The sequence below is a fragment of the Cherax quadricarinatus genome, chromosome 75 (assembly GCF_038502225.1).
Source record: "Cherax quadricarinatus isolate ZL_2023a chromosome 75, ASM3850222v1, whole genome shotgun sequence".
NCBI lineage: Eukaryota > Metazoa > Arthropoda > Malacostraca > Decapoda > Parastacidae > Cherax > Cherax quadricarinatus.
This window is the reverse complement of record NC_091366.1, coordinates 8,250,903-8,269,444: the sequence shown is the minus strand read 5'-3', so window position 1 is coordinate 8,269,444 and position 18,542 is coordinate 8,250,903.

Sequence of the window (18,542 nt, the reverse complement as noted above, 5' to 3'; positions counted from 1 at the left end):
CCTCCAAGTAGACCTCATTTTATGTATATAGTACTACAGTCTTCACCACCTCCAAGGTTGAGACCACTGATTGTCTCATTTTTGTACATAATTCTAGAGTCTTCCCATTATGTCCTTGAATTTGTATTGATAAAACTACTGGAGGGCAAAACGTTACAAATAAATACACCCAGATGTTGCACACGTGTCTAATTCTTCAGTGGACTGGGTAAACAAAGATCACAGGTGTTTGGAGCCTTTTCCAGACCTCTCTTCTTGCCTGGAAATCGAACCGAGTCTTTCCGCTTAAGAGTTGAAACCTTTCATCTCTAGAGTTACAAGATACCGAGTTATGGAACATGACTCAATGGGTACCCGTCTCTGCTCACACAATCAGGTGCACGAGTTCGATTCCCACACAAGTGGAAACGACGCAAATTCATTCAGGTATATTCAGTTACACTGATTATCATACATAGCAGCATATGTGTAGAGAACCTAAGATAACCCAAAGATAAAGTGACTTATTTCCATAGGGATCCTTGTGATAATTATTACGTATATTTAAAAGTTATAAACAGGTAAGTATTTTAACTACGTAAAAACAGTTACAATAAAATAAGACATACTAGGGGAGAGATAAAATTAGTTATTTTATTTTCATGAGGTACATTTTGGCTCTCTTCCTGAACTGGCTTGTGCTATGACGGGGCTTTGACATTTGCAAGCAGTCTATTCCACTCTGTTATTGCTGAATAGAAAATGTCTTTGAAGCCTGACCACTGACTCTTGGTACTGCAAAGTTGTTATCCCTTCCCCTAGGTCTGTAATTGCATTGGTTCTCACCCTTAACAAAATTGTCAGTAAGATTTTGGAAACACTGGTTGTGAGTAATTTTACAAACGTAATTTAGCTTTAGTTGATTTAATCTGTCTTCAACATTCAGCATATCCAGTTGTTGTAATTCATTCTGGCCTACATGTTCTCTTGTACCCAGGAGCAGAATGAATATCACCATTTTGTTCTGAGTGATTCGTTTTCTTGTTAAGGCAGAATACCATGAAATGCAAGAGTAGTGTGTAATATATTGTATGAGGGCTAGACATAGGGTCCTGCGAGCCTCAGTTGGTAAACACTGTGCTTGTCTGTTGAGCTGTGTTGTTACCTTACACCTGCTGCCCCATGTTCACCTAGCAGTAAGTAGGTGCCGGGTGTTAGTCGTCTTACACCTCGCTGGGTCACCATCTGGAGAAGACCCGGGCCGGGACAAGATCGGTGAACCTACTACTACTATTGCTACTACTATCTTACACCTTCTGCCCCTGTTCACCTAGCAGTAAATAGGTACCTGTGTGTTAGTCACCTTACATCTGCTGTCTCTGTTCACCTAGCAGTAAGTAGGTTAGTCGACTGGTGTGGGTTGTATCCTGGGGACAAAACCCAAGTTCCCATAAATGCTCTTCATAGCCGTTGCTTTCTATACAGTATGTCATTAATGTCAGCTGTGGTATATATAAGTTGTAAATGTTCTTGTAGAAATAAAAATAGGACAATAATTTTAGTCTTACCAATGAAGTTCGTTTTCTTTAGATATCTGATGATCTCTCAGTTTTCTTTCTATACTTTTTAGGGTAATCTATATTATATAAACGATATATGTTAAACAATTAATGCTGAAAAGAACCGAGACGAGCCATTGCAGGGCTGCCTCTGAATCTACCCACACATGTGGCTGCTGCAGTTATGTAGCTGAACAGTTCTGTCACATAAAAGAATGGAATAGACTGCCTGCACACGTCAAAGCCAGTCACAGCACAAGCCAGGTCCGGTGGCCTGGTGGCTAAAGCTCCCGCTTCACACACGGAGGGCCCGGGTTCGATTCCCGGCGGGTGGAAACATTTCGACACGTTTCCTTACACCTGTTGTCCTGTTCACCTAGCAGCAAATAGGTACCTGGGTGTTAGTCGACTGGTGTGGGTCGCATCCTGGGGGACAAGATTAAGGACCCCAATGGAAATAAGTTAGACAGTCCTCGATGACGCACTGACTTTCTTGGGTTATCCTGGGTGGCTAACCCTCCGGGGTTAAAAATCCGAACGAAATCTTATCTTCAACATGAGAGACAAAATGTACCTCATGAATAAGATAAGATAAGATAAGATTTCGTTCGGAATAAGGTTACAGAAAGGGAGGAGAGTGATTTCATGTATGAAAATAACTTTGTCTCTCCCTTAGTATACTTTATTTTATTGTAACTCATTTTATATACTTAAGATACGTACCTGTTTTTAACTGTTAAATATAAATAATAATTAGGACAACGACCCCAGTGGAAATAAGTTACCTGGAGTTTACCTGGAGAGAGTTCCGGGGGTCAACGCCCCCGCGGGCCGGTCTGTGACTAGGCCTCCTGGTGGATCAGAGCCTGATCAACCAGGCTGTTACTGCTGGCTGCACGCAATCCAACGTACGAGCCACAGCCCGGCTGGTCAGGTACCGACTTTAGGTGTTTGTCCAGTGCCAGCTTGAAGACTGCCAGGGGTCTGTTGGTAATCCCCCTTATGTATGCTGGGAGGCAGTTGAACAGTCTCGGGCCCCTGACACTTATGACATTTTTAGGTTATCCCAGGTTCTCGACACACATGCTGCTATATATGATAATCTATGTAACTGTATTTGTGTATACATGAATCAACTTAGTTAACTTCGTCCCCAGGTTATAATGTAGTTAACTGGTGTTAACTGCATTATTACTTAAGCAAATATTAGGACATATTTATTTGAAAACGTTTCGGTCCCGGAACCTTGATCAAGGTCCCAGGATTTATACCATCTTTAAGAGGTGCGTATCATGCCTGGGTTTACCTGGAGAGGGTTCCGGAGGTCAACGCCCCCGCAGCTAGGTCTGAGACCAGGCCTCATGGTGGATCAGGGTCTGATCAACCAGGCTGTTACTGCTGGTCGCACGCAAACTGACGTACGAACCACAGTCCGGTTGGTCAGGTACTGACTTTAGGTGCCTGTCCAGTGGCTTCTTGAAGACAGCCAGAGATCTATTGGTTATCCCCCTTATTTATTTATTTATTTATTTATTTTATATCTTTGCTTGAGATTCCTGAACCTGTATTCCCTGGAACGCAGGCGGGAGAGATACATGATTATATACACCTGGAAAATCCTAGAGGGACTAGTACCGAACTTGCACACGAAAATCACTCACTACGAAAGCAAAAGACTTGGCAGACGATGCAACATCCCCCCAATGAAAAGCAGGGGTGTCACTAGCACGTTAAGAGACCATACAATAAGTGTCAGGGGCCCGAGACTGTTCAACTGCCTCCCAGCATGCATAAGGGGGATTACCAACAGACCCCTGGCAGTCTTCAAGCTGGCACTGAACAAGCACCTAAAGTCAGTTCCTGATCAGCCGGGCTGTGGCTCGTACGTTGGTTTGCGTGCAGCCAGCAGCAACAGCCTGGTTGATCAGGCTCTGATCCACCAGGAGGCCTGGTCACAGACCGGGCCGCGGGGGCGTTGACCCCCGGAACTCTCTCCAGGTAAACTCCAGGCAAACAGTACATTGAGATTTTGTATTTACAATAGTGGGTTGCAATGCCAAGAGAGCCTCTATTATGCCCAGGCATTATGGGCCAACTTAACATTATTGGCTTACAGACTACTTAACACTAAGGATTATATCATAGTTGTACAGTAGGATAGTAATTATTTCATAATTGTACAGTAGATTATTAATTATAAATGGATCAAAATTTGTATAATACAAAAGATATATTCATATATTCGAAAATGCTTTTTGTGAAAACAATGATTCAATTATATTCCTGGCAACAATGGATAAATGGTTCAAAGTGATTTTGAAGTTATAATGTGGGAGTACATAAGTATGTGTGTACTGAGTGACTCACTCTATCTCTCTTGCTGAAATTATTTCATTCATTACAGAGGGATTTAGGCAGCTCTTCGTCCCAAGTTGTTTAAACTCCCAAGCCAGTTGTATCAACTTCGTTGTTTAAACTCCCAAGCCAGTTGTATCAACTTCGTTGTTTAAACTCCCAAACCAGTTGTATCAACATCGTTGTTTAAACTCCCAAACCAGTTGTATCAACATCGTTGTTTAAACTCCCAAACCAGTTGTATCAACTTCGTTGTTTAAACTCCCAAGCCAGTTGTATCAACTTCGTTGTTTAAATTCCCAAGCCAGTTGTATCAACTTCGTTGTTTAAATTCCCAAGCCAGTTGTATCAACTTCGTTGTTTAAACTCCCAAGCCAGTTGTATCAACATCGTTGTTTAAACTCCCAAACCAGTTGTATCAACTTCGTTGTTTAAACTCCCAAGCCAGTTGTATCAACATCGTTGTTTAAACTCCCAAACCAGTTGTATCAACTTCGTTGTTTAAACTCCCAAGCCAGTTGTATCAACATCGTTGTTTAAACTCCCAAACCAGTTGTATCAACATCGTTGTTTAAACTCCCAAACCAGTTGTATCAACTTCGTTGTTTAAACTCCCAAGCCAGTTGTATCAACTTCGTTGTTTAAACTCCCAAGCCAGTTATATCAACTTCGTTGTTTAAATTCCCAAGCCAGTTGTATCAACTTCGTTGTTTAAACTCCCAAGCCAGTTGTATCAACTTCGTTGTTTAAATTCCCAAGCCAGTTGTATCAACTTCGTTGTTTAAACTCCCAAGCCAGTTGTATCAACTTCGTTGTTTAAACTCCCAAGCCAGTTGTATCAACTTCGTTGTTTAAACTCCCAAGCCAGTTGTATCAACTTCGTTGTTTAAACTCCCAAGCCAGTTGTATCAACTTCGTTGTTTAAACTCCCAAGCCAGTTGTATCAACTTCGTTGTTTAAACTCCCAAGCCAGTTGTATCAACTTCGTTGTTTAAACTCCCAAGCCAGTTGTATCAACTTCGTTGTTTAAACTCCCAAGCCAGTTGTATCAACTTCGTTGTTTAAACTCCCAAGCCAGTTGTATCAACTTCGTTGTTTAAACTCCCAAGCCAGTTGTATCAACTTCGTTGTTTAAACTCCCAAGCCAGTTGTATCAACTTCGTTGTTTAAACTCCCAAGCCAGTTGTATCAACTTCGTTGTTTAAACTCCCAAGCCAGTTGTATCAACTTCGTTGTTTAAACTCCCAAGCCAGTTGTATCAACTTCGTTGTTTAAACTCCCAAGCCAGTTGTATCAACTTCGTTGTTTAAACTCCCAGGCCAGTTGTATCAACTTCGTTGTTTAAACTCCCAAGCCAGTTGTATCAACTTCGTTGTTTAAACTCCCAAGCCAGTTGTATCAACTTCGTTGTTTAAACTCCCAAGCCAGTTGTATCAACTTCGTTGTTTAAACTCCCAAGCCAGTTGTATCAACTTCGTTGTTTAAACTCCCAAGCCAGTTGTATCAACTTCGTTGTTTAAACTCCCAAGCCAGTTGTATCAACTTCGTTGTTTAAATTCCCAAGCCAGTTGTATCAACTTCGTTGTTTAAACTCCCAAGCCAGTTGTATCAACTTCGTTGTTTAAACTCCCAAGCCAGTTGTATCAACATCGTTGTTTAAACTCCCAAGCCAGTTGTATCAACTTCGTTGTTTAAACTCCCAAGCCAGTTGTATCAACATCGTTGTTTAAACTCCCAAGCCAGTTGTATCAACTTCGTTGTTTAAACTCCCAAGCCAGTTGTATCAACATCGTTGTTTAAACTCCCAAGCCAGTTGTATCAACATCGTTGTTTAAACTCCCAAGCCAGTTGTATCAACTTCGTTGTTTAAATTCCCAAGCCAGTTGTATCAACTTCGTTGTTTAAACTCCCAAGCCAGTTGTATCAACTTCGTTGTTTAAACTCCCAAGCCAGTTGTATCAACTTCGTTGTTTAAATTCCCAAGCCAGTTGTATCAACTTCGTTGTTTAAACTCCCAAGCCAGTTGTATCAACTTCGTTGTTTAAACTCCCAAGCCAGTTGTATCAACATCGTTGTTTAAACTCCCAAGTCAGTTGTATCAACATCACTGTTTAAACTCTCAAGCCAGTTATATCAACATCACTGTTTAAATTCCCAAGCCAGTTGTATCAACATCACTGTTTAAACTCCCAAGCCAGTTATATCAACATCACTGTTTAAATTCCCAAGCCAGTTGTATCAACATCACTGTTTAAACTCCCAAGCCAGTTGTATCAACATAGTTGTGAAAATTTGTGTGGACTGCCTCCAAGTGAGTCGCCTACCCTGGCAAACTCTGTTGACACCGAGCTCTGAGGTGGGTACCTCAGCCTCACAAGTGGCTTATAGGACAGATTTTCACAAATGATTGATGTTGCAAGAAACTCGCCTGCATGCACGTATAAAGGACTAACTTACTTGGTGTTGCAGCATATATCCTGATCTTCAACTTCCCTAAGCTTAGCCTTAGCCCCCTCTGGACTTCCCCTCAGAAACCACGTGCAACCGGGAGCCTTAATTCCTGCAATATTCAATCGTTATTAGTGACCTGCCTGCACCTCAGAAATTCCTATATCCAAGAGGGTACGTATCCCCTAGTATAACTATGCAGACACGGACACTAGCTTCCAGACTGCCCTGAGACATTGGTACTTACTGGGCATGCACTGCCTGTTGCACACCGGGCCCACAGATCACCTCACTCACAATCTCCCCAGACACTGGCCAGAAATCTACGAGATATAGTGGAGGTCTTGTCTTACTGTATGGGCCTGACGGAGGTCATCTACGGTACATCGAGGTGCCTCTACCAGGTTTCCCCAGGTCTCAAATGTGAAGACACATGGGGGGTGCCGTCTGCTGATCACGGCACGTCTTGTCCATTTGGTGTCTGTCTTAAGAAGAACGAGCTGGTCTCTCTTCCAGACCCTCGTCTCTTCGTTCAAACTAGGGCTGCCAGTTCTCCCTAGCTAACTTATCCTAGTGTTTGCCTACATTATCGGCCTATTACTACCTATGTTAAGGTCTTAGGTCTACATTATTATTATCTACAGTTGCCTCAATGATCCTAATATTAGTGTACTAACAGTAAAACTACCTACTCCTTCCCTGAAGAGTAAATCTATAAATTAAATAAATGCCTACCAACAATCCACGCCAAAATAGAGAATACTGTTTGTGTTTGGGTGGGGTATAAGGGCCATCCAGCTCAGCCGTTCCATCACGGCCATGCCGGATCTGTCCTGTGGAACTTTAGGGACCAAATAAATTTCCACAATCGTTGTTTAAACTTCCAAGCCAGTTGTATCAACATCGTTGTTTAAACTCCCAAGCCAGTTGTATCAACATCGTTGCTTAAACTCCCAAGCCAGTTGTATCAACATCACTGTTTAAACTCCCAAGCCAGTTGTATCAACATCACTGTTTAAACTCCCAAGCCAGTTGTATCAACATCATTGTTTAAACTCCCAAGCCAGTTGTATCAACATCATTGTTTAAACTCCCAAGCCAGTTGTATCAACATCATTGTTTAAACTCCCAAGCCAGTTGTATCAACATCGTTGTTTAAACTCCCAAGCCAGTTGTATCAACATCGTTGTTTAAACTCCCAAGCCAGTTGTATCAACATCGTTGTTTAAACTCCCAAGCCAGTTGTATCAACATCACTGTTTAAACTCCCAAGCCAGTTGTATCAACATCGTTGTTTAAACTCCCAAGCCAGTTGTATCAACATCGTTGTTTAAACTCCCAAGCCAGTTGTATCAACATCGTTGTATAAACTCCCAAGCCAGTTGTATCAACATCGTTGTTTAAACTCCCAAGCCAGTTGTATCAACATCACTGTTTAAACTCCCAAGCCAGTTGTATCAACATCGTTGTTTAAACTCCCAAGCCAGTTGTATCAACATCGTTGTTTAAACTCCCAAGCCAGTTGTATCAACATCGTTGTTTAAACTCCCAAGCCAGTTGTATCAACATCACTGTTTAAACTCCCAAGCCAGTTGTATCAACATCGTTGTTTAAACTCCCAAGCCAGTTGTATCAACATCGTTGTTTAAACTCCCAAGCCAGTTGTATCAACATCGTTGTTTAAACTCCCAAGCCAGTTGTATCAACATCGTTGTTTAAACTCCCAAGCCAGTTGTATCAACATTCTCTCTCTGTGATTAAGACATGTGTAACAGATTTAATTTTAGTTTAATATGTTTATTATGCATCTCATACCCATCCTGTGGGAGGTAGTGAGAAGATTACAGAGGTACACAGTGGGTCCAGGGACTCGACCCCAAACCTATGATAGCTGAGCAAGGTACAAAGGTAATGAACTCCGGGTCGATCTGGTCACAATCATGACAAGTTACAAAGGTAATGAACCATCTATACTACTATACATGGTTACAATCATGAACATATTACAAATTAATGAGCCACTGACACGTCCACACCCGGTCACAAGTTGGGTATCTTCATTGATGAAACGTTTCGTCTAGACAGTAGACTTCTTCAGTCGAATACAGAGTCAGCAGGTGTAGTGGTGAACTGAAGATGTAATCAGTCCATCAACCGTGAAGAAAAAGTATTTGATTACATTTTGATTACATTTGATTACATTTTCTTTTCGCTACTACACCTGTACTACTACACCAAGCCCCGTGGCCTGGTGGCTTCAGCTCTCGCTTCACACAGCGAGGGTCTGGGTTCGATTCCCAGCCAGGGTAGAAACATTGGGCGTGTTTCTTTAAACCGGTTGTCTATGGTCACCCATCAGTAAAATGGGTACCTGGGTGTTAGTGGACTGGTGTGGGTCGCATCCTGGGTGTTAGTGGACTGGTGTGGGTCGCATCCTGGGTGTTAGTGGACTGGTGTGGGTCGCATCCTGGGTGTTAGTGGACTGGTGTGGGTCGCATCCTGGGTGTTAGTGGACTGATGTGGGTCGCATCCTGGGTGTTGGTGGACTGGTGTGGGTCGCATCCTGGGTGTTAGTGGACTGGTGTGGGTCGCATCCTGGGTGTTAGTGGACTGGTGTGGGTCGCATCCTGGGTGTTAGTGGACTGGTGTGGGTCGCATCCTGGGTGTTAGTGGACTGGTGTGGGTCGCATCCTGGGACAAAACTGACCTGATTTGCGGGAAATGCTCAGCATAACAAGCGGCTTTCTATATAGTAGTATGTCACTGATGTAAGCTATGGTCTTTATACGTGTACATGTACTTGTATACCTTGTACATGTACTTGTACATGTACTTGTATACCTTATACTTGTATACCTTGTACATGTACTTGTATACCTTGTACATGTACTTGTATACCTTGTACATGTACTTGTATACCTTGTACATGTACTTGTATACCTTGAACTTGTATACCTTGTACATGTACTTGTATACCTTGTACTTGTATACCTTGTACTTGTATACCTTGTACTTGTATACCTTGTACATGTACTTGTATACCTTGTACTTGTATACCTTGTACTTGTATACCTTGTACGTGTACTTGTATACCTTGTACTTGTATACCTTGTACATGTACTTGTATACCTTGTACATGTATTTGTATACCTTGTACCTTGTACTTGTATACCTTGTACATGTACTTATATACCTTGTACTGGTATACCTTGTACTGGTATACATTTTACTGGTATACCTTGTACTGGTATACCTTGTACTGGTATACCTTGTACTGGTATACCTTGTACTTGTATACCTTGTACTGGTATACCTTGTACTGGTATACCTTGTACTGGTATACCTTGTACTTGTATACCTTGTACTGGTATACATTTTACTGGTATACCTTGTACTGGTATACCTTGTACTGGTATACCTTGTACTGGTATACCTTGTACTGGTATATCTTGTACTGGTATACCTTGTACTGGTATACCTTGTACTGGTATACCTTGTACTGGTATACCTTGTACTGGTATACCTTGTACTGGTATACCTTGTACTGGTATACCTTGTACTTGTATACCTTGTACTGGTAGAAATGAAGATATATTATTATTATTTTTTTATTATTATTAATATTTGTGAGGAAACAGGACAAGTGTTTCCGCGGGTCTGACCAAGACCTCCCGCCACTGGAGCTTCTGGTCATCTGACCGAGGCCTTCCACTGGCTTACCCCTCCACCCCTTTAAAAATTACGACTATTATTATTATAACCATTAATAAATCCATGTTTATGTGTCAGATGTTTTACACTGACAGAATTGCTGATGTTTTTATTTATGTCTGGTAAACATACGATGACAGGACAACCTTGTATATGTATTATAATGTTGGTAGAATTACCCACACTTCTAGGTAAAAGGACACAGGTGCAACTAATGTGACATTTTATTGTGGCAACGTTTCGCCCTCCAGGAGCTTTGTTAAGCTGTTAAGGCTTGACAAAGAGTCTGTTTTAGGCTATCTTTATTATGCATCCCATCTCTCTCACTTTCTCTCTCTCACTCTCTTTTTTTACACAGGGTTTGACAAGGTTAAGGATCCCTAGCTTTATTGGCAAGCTATTTACAGGTTAAGGATTCCTAACTTTATTGACAAGCTGAGAACTGTTACGTACATCAGCTCATTTGAAAGCATTTTTATTGTTATGAGACATACAAGTAGGAAACAGGATGAAGTTGGAGCCATCTGTGGGCCAGTATTTTCATTAGATCAATTGGCTTTATCTCGTTGACATTATAATATCTCTCTCTCTCTCTCTCTCTCTCTCTCTCTCTCTCTCCATCAATCGTCCAAGAAATGGAAATTAAAAGCTCCAATTGCTGTTAGTATTTACAATAATATTGAGTAGTGTGTGTGTGTACTCATTTATGATTGCAGGAGTAATTTCACAGCTCCTGGCCCCGCCTTTTAGCTGGTTGCTACTAGATCCATTCTCACCCTATTCCAAGAACTTTATTGTACCTCATCTTAAAGCTATGTTTGGATCCTGCCTCTACATCACTCTCCAAGTTGTTCCACTTCCTGACAACTAAGGCTGTGTGTGTGTTCTCACCTGATTGTAGTTGCAGGGGTCGAGTCATAGCTCCAGTGTGTGTATGTGTGTACTCACCTAATTGTAGTTGCAGGGGTCGAGACTCAGCTCCTGGCCCCACCAGTGTGTGTATGTGTGTACTCACCTATTTATACTCACTTATTTGTGGTAGCAAAGGTTGAGACTCAGTGTGTGTGTGTGTGGAGGTGGAGACGTGACAGGTGGAGTTCTTCAGGTATAACAGACAGTTGCTGGGACTGATAATGAAAGGTGGTAAACATCTCTTGCAGGTGTAGATTCATATGGGAAATGTGTCCAAAGGTGAGTAACAGTGAGGGACTGAGACAGAGTAGGTGGTAGAGTGGAAGAGTGTTGCATTAACAGTAACTTAGAAAGGTAGCAGCAGCAGTTGAGAAAGTTAACAGCAGCACCTGAGAAAGGCAGCAACAGTAGCTGAGAAAATCAACAACAAAGCTGAGAAAGGCAGCAACAGCAGCAGCAACTGAAAGGTAGCAATAACAGCATCTGAAAAAGGCAACAATGACAGAGCAACATCAGTGGAGAGTTAATTCAGTGTAACCTTCAATCTTCAATCTTCAAAGTTTATTCTCTATAAAGATTACAATGCTGAGTTTACAGAATTTGGTTATTGTGTGGTTTACATGTAGCAAAATAATAATTACAGAGTGTACCACTAGAACACCTAGCATGGCTAGGCATTTCGGGCAGACTTAGAAAGATGGTGTACAAGTGTTACCCGGGTTACAGTCTGTCACAAGGTCGCGGTGGCAGTGTGTGGGGAAGTTAGGTTGGTGATCACAACATCCACCACCAGCCGTCTGCCCCACACTCATCAAGGAACATAAAAACAACTCCACAGTTTATTCTCAATCAAGAAGCTTATTTACGTCGTTCCTGTAGTATACTGGAATCTTTTCTTCCATATTCTCTTAGCAGATAATTCGCGTTAGTTATTATCGTAGGGGAATGCTAAACCCGTAGGGATTATACAGCACCTGGGGAGGGGGGGATGATGGAAGGTATTCAGGTTTAATTCGGGGAACTGGAGCACAGATCTAATTCCTTAGATTAAGAGCCCCTCACCAGTGTCAAGGAACCTCCTTTGAGGGGAGAATTTACATATATTAAGTATAGGAACTCTGATAAATCAGGCACTTGTGCAGTACTCGGGTAACATTATTGAGGAAACGTTTCACCAGCCAGTGGCTGGCCACTGGTTTCACCAGCCAGTGGCTGGCCACTGGTTTTCCAAGCCAATTACTGACGAAACATTTCTTCAGTAAAGATTCCCAGATGCTACAAGTGTCCAGTTTTTCAACTTGTCAGTTTTCTAAGCCATTTACATCACATTTGTCAGACACAACAACATCTTGGGATCTTGATACAGGTAATTCTCCTACGTTAGTCTAACCTACAGTCATGACCTACTTGCACGAGTGGATTTATCCAGTAGTGACTCCGCCTCCTATTTCTTCTGCTCACCTGACTCTAATATATATAGAAGCCACTTCTCCCGGCATATGCTCTGCTTTTCTTAAGATTGATTGACTGAATACGTCGACTAAAGGCTAAGGGACTGATTACCTCAAACTCCTCATCTTTCTCTGTTCTTCGCTGGATTGGACTGAAGAAAGCAACTGGCTGGCGAAACGATTCCTCGGTAAAGATTCCCAATTACACAAGCGTCTCATTCTTCAACTTGTCAATTATGTAAATGATTTACGTCACATTGGAAGTCTGCCTCATGTATTATTATTATTATTATTATTATTATTATTATTATTGTTATTATTATTATTGTTATTATTATTATTGTTATTATTATTATTATTATTATTATTATTGTTATTATTATTATTATTATTATTATTATTATTATTATTATTATTATTATTATTATCATCATCATCATAAACGCTAAAACCAAAAGCGTTATACAGCAGTGATTTCACGTATTAGATTACTGACATATATCAAGCACTGGTGTTACGACTTGCATGTCGTAACTTAAATAAAATGTTCCTGGCTGCTAGAGGCTGCTAGAGGCTGCTAGAGGCTGCTAGAGGCTGCTAGAGGCTGCTAGAGGCTGCTAGAGGCTGCTCACACTGCTGTCTAGGGGTTATAAAATTACTCTTAAAACACAGGGAACCTTGGACCAGCATGTACTCGTATTAAACAATGAAGCATGAGTACATATAATATAGTATATGGTAGGACAAACTCACCTATACAGAAATATATATAATATTAATAATAGTAACTTGTATATAACTTATAACTACTACAAAAAATCACCAGACTCCAGTTCACATTAAACTCACTAACACACTGCTAATTAACTCACTAACACTGCTAATTAACTCACTAACACACTGCTAATTAACTCACTAACACACTGCTAATTAACTCACTAACACTGCTAATTAACTCACTAACACACTGCTAATTAACTCACTAACACACTGCTAATTAACTCACTAACACACTGCTAATTAACTCACTAACACAATGCTAATTAACTCACTAATACTGCTAATTAACTCACTAACACACTGCTAATTAACTCACTAACACACTGCTAATTAACTCACTAACACACTGCTAATTAACTCACTAACACACTGCTAATTAACTCACTAACACACTGCTAATTAACTCACTAACACACTGCTAATTAACTCACTAACACTGCTAATTAACTCACTAACACACTGCTAATTAACTCACTAACACACTGCTAATTAACTCACTAACACACTGCTAATTAACTCACTAACACACTGCTAATTAACTCACTAACACACTGCTAATTAACTCACTAACACTGCTAATTAACTCACTAACACACTGCTAATTAACTCACTAACACACTGCTAATTAACTCACTAACACACTGCTAATTAACTCACTAACACTGCTAATTAACTCACTAACACACTGCTAATTAACTCACTAACACACTGCTAATTAACTCACTAACACACTGCTAATTAACTCACTAACACACTGCTAATTAACTCACTAACACACTGCTAATTAACTCACTAACACACTGCTAATTAACTCACTAACACACTGCTAATTAACTCACTAACACTGCTAATTAACTCACTAACACACTGCTAATTAACTCACTAACACACTGCTAATTAACTCACTAACACACTGCTAATTAACTCACTAACACACTGCTAATTAACTCACTAACACACTGCTAATTAACTCACTAACACACTGCTAATTAACTCACTAACACACTGCTAATTAACTCACTAACACTCTTTAGTTAACTCCCTTTAACTGCATAACTAAGTGCTTCAACTAACGCACTGCTAATTAACTCACTGTACTGCTGAATTAACCTCACCTAACACACCAAGCAATTAACTCACCTAACACACCTCCTGCTAATTAACCTTCACTCAACACACTGCTTAATTAACTCCACTAACACACTGCCTAATTAACTTCAACCTAACCAACACACTGCTGAATTAACTCACTAACACATAGATAACTCCCAACTTACAACTGCCTAAATTAACTCCTGCCTGCTATTAATTCACTAACACACCTGCTTAATTAACCTCACTAACACAACTTTCTTCATTCACTCTGCCTGCCTAATTAACTCCACTAACACTGCTAATTAACTCACTGTACATGCTAATTAACTCCAACTAGCACTGCCTAAGAATTAACTCCCACTAACACACTGCCTAGATTAACTCGCAACCCAACCAACATAACTAACCAACTCCAACTTAACCTGTAATTAACACCAACTAACACCTGCCTAATTAACTCACTAACTTACACCTGCTAATTAACTCAACTTAACTGCTAATTAACTCCAACTGTACACCTGCTAAATTAACTCACTAACTTACACTGCCTAATTAACCTACCAACTAACCTTTTACTGCTAATTAACTCCTCTTACCATAATTCAGCACTGCTCCAACTTAACAACTCTTTAAGTGCTCAACTGTACACTGCTAATTAACTTCCAACCTGTACACGCCTAATTAACTCATAACACTGCTAATTAAGCTCACTCAACACACTGCTAATTAACTCCACTAACACACCTGCTAATTAACTTCAACTAACGCACTGCTAATTAACTCCACTACTTACATAACAACGTTAACTCACCTAACACACTGCTAAGTGCTCACCTAACTAACCTTTAATTAACTCCAACTAACACCACTTATTAATTAACTCACTAACAACACTGCTAATTAACTCCTGTTACAACTGCTAATTAACTCAACTAACACCTGCTAATTAACCTCCCACCTAACATCATTAAAATTAACTGCCACTAACACACCAACCTGAATTAACTCAACTAACATGTTCCAATTAACTCACTAACACCTTTGCTAATTAACTGCCTAATTACAACTGCCTAGTGCTCAACTAACTGCACTGCCTAGTTAGCTCCATAACTTGCATAACTGGTGCTCAACTAACTTGCACCTGCTAATTAGCTCCTTTTTCTTGCGCTAATTAACTTCAACTAACACCAACTGCTAAGTGCTTCCACTGTACATAACCAATTAACTCCACTAACACACTGCTAATTAACTTCAACCTAACCAACACTGCCTAATTAACTCCACTAACACATGCCTACTTAACTCGCTAACATGCTAATTAAAAACTCAACTAACAGAACAATTGTCACTAACACACTGGCTAAGTGGCTCCACTAACACGCAACTAGTTAACTCACTAACGCACTGGCCTAATTAACTCACTAGCACCTTAACAATTCGCTCACTAACACAACCTCAATTAACTCCAACTAACGCCTTGCAGGTGACTCACTAAACACTAGATTAACTCACTAACACTGCTAATTAACTCCCACTAACACACTGCTAATTAACTCCACTAACTTGCTGCTAATTAACTCACTCTTGCAACCTGGGCTAATTAACTCAACTAACACACCTTAGGTAAGAACTTCCCACTAACACCACTGCTAAGTGCTCACACTTGCTACTAATGAGTTATAAGAAGTGAACATTTATAAACAGGGAGGGTCCCACTGGCACCCTCTGGCAAGGCTAACATGGCCTGCAGTGGAATATCTAAGGTTTTATTCAGGTATACCCCCACAAATAACAGTTATATAGGATTATTCATGCATGGCAGTCTAAACACACCTCTCATCTGCTGCTGTCCTGCCACTCTGACTGGCCAGGAATAATACGCGTTCGCTTTTAAGGAATAACACACCTCCGCTTTCAGTATACTACATGGGAAATGATATTATATATGGAGCATTATTTTATATAAATATTTTTTTCAGTACTCCCTAACATTTGGTTATAAAGGTTTTCTTATTCTCTTATTTTTAGTAACTTGGTCGGCAGAAGGGGGTTACTAGCCCCTTGCTCCCGGTACTTTAGTCGCCTCTTACTACACTATGGCTTGCTGAGGAAGAATTCGTGTTACAAAATGCGATATCTACTAAGTGAAGATATCTCTAGAGAATACTAGAAGGTCAACTTATTGATCCCCGTCTAGCATCAAGTTTTTTCTTGGTTTTGTAACAGTTTGTCAGAGTGTATTCTAGTCCAGTTTTCCCGTAAATTATGTGGTTTCTCAATAGCACTTTTTGGACTGTAACTAAATGAATACAGACTAAATAAAAGTTGAGATCTTTAATAACAAAGGTGTCTAGGTGGCAATAATTGTAGTTGATGTAAGTTGAATAATTTAAGAGCAGGTGTAGTAGTATTTAAGACTGTTCTTATGTTTCAGCTGCATATCGTCCCAGATCATGGAGTTGAACTCTTCTCCAGGCTGAGGGACTGACCACCTTGTTCCAGACCATGGAGCTGAAGTCTTCTCCAGGCTGAGGGACTGATCACCTTGTTCCAGACCATGGAGCTGAACTCTTCTCCAGGCTGAGGGACTGACCACCTTGTTCCAGACCATGGAGCTGAAGTCTTCTCCAGGCTGAGGGACTGATCACCTTGTTCCAGACCATGGAGCTGAACTCTTCTCCAGGCTGAGGGACTGACCACCTTGTTCCAGACCATGGAGCTGAAGTCTTCTCCAGGCTGAGGGACTGACCACCTTGTTCCAGACCATGGAGCTGAAGTCTTCTCCAGGCTGAGGGACTGACCACCTTGTTCCAGATCATGGAGCTGAAGTCTTCTCCAGGCTGAGGGACTGACCACCTTGTTCCAGACCATGGAGCTGAAGTCTTCTCCAGGCTGAGGGACTGACCACCTTGTTCCAGACCATGGAGCTGAAGTCTTCTCCAGGCTGAGGGACTGACCACCTTGTTCCAGATCATGGAGCTGAACTCTTCTCCAGGCTGAGGGACTGACCACCTCAAATACTTTTTCCTCCAAGGTTGATAGACTGATTACATCCTCTTCATTTCACTACTACACCTGCTGCCTCTGTATTTGACTGAAGAAGCCTAGGTGAAACGTTTCGACAATAAGGATATCCAACTGTTTCACATAAGAACATAGAAATGGAGGAACACTGCAGAAGGCCTGCTGGCCCATACGGGGCAGGTCCTTCTCTTCAGTTTGTCGGTATTTTATATCGTTTTCAATATGGTCTACAGTAGTGACAAGATAAAGAATTAGACATATGTGCAACATCTGAGTGGCTTTATTGTAGACGTGTCGACATCCAGTGTCTTTATCAGTATAAATTCAAGGACGGAATGAGAAGACTTCGGTACTCATGTCTTTGAATTGGTACTGATAAAGCCACTGGATGGCGACACATCGACAGTAAAGATACCTAGATGTTGCATATGTGTCTAATTCTTCAACATCCTCTTGTGCTCACCTCCAGAGTGTTGTCAGTGTTGCAGTGTTCACCTCCAGAGTGTTGTCAGTGTTGCAGTGTTCACCTCCAGAGTGTTGTCAGTGTTGCAGTGTTCACGTCCAGAGTGTTGTCAGTGTTGCAGTGTTCACCTCCAGAGTGTTGTCAGTGTTGCAGTGTTCACCTCCAGAGTGTTGTCAGTGTTGCAGTGTTCACCTCCAGAGTGTTGTCAGTGTTGCAGTGTTCACCTCCAGAGTGTTGTCAGTGTTGCAGTGTTCACGTCTTGCTACGGTTCATACTGGTGGTGCCTCGTTTTCTGAACCCGGGATGATAGTGAGACACATATGCAACACCTGGGTGTCCGTATCGACACATAGGTGTTGCACATGTGTGTGAAATGACAGTGACACCCAGGTATGGCACATGTATATCTGGAGAGTTCCGAGGGTCAACGCTCTGGTTATACAGAGCATTTCCCAGAGCTTAGGTTAATTTTGTCTCCCGGGATGCAACCCTCAATATTTGGCTAACACCCAGGCACCATACTTACTGCTAAGTGAATAGACACAGCAGGCGTCTTAAGGAAACACGCCCAGATGTTTCCACCCGTACTGGAATCGAACCACGGTCCACTTTGTGTGAGCTGAGTGCGCTACCAACTGAGCTACGGGACACCTAATCCTTATCTCAAGTGATCTGACAATACCTTCAGTGTTATCACTACTCTGACTCAATAACCAATGTAATGGCGGTGGTTCATCATCTTCCCTCAGCCTTAATGATAATAAT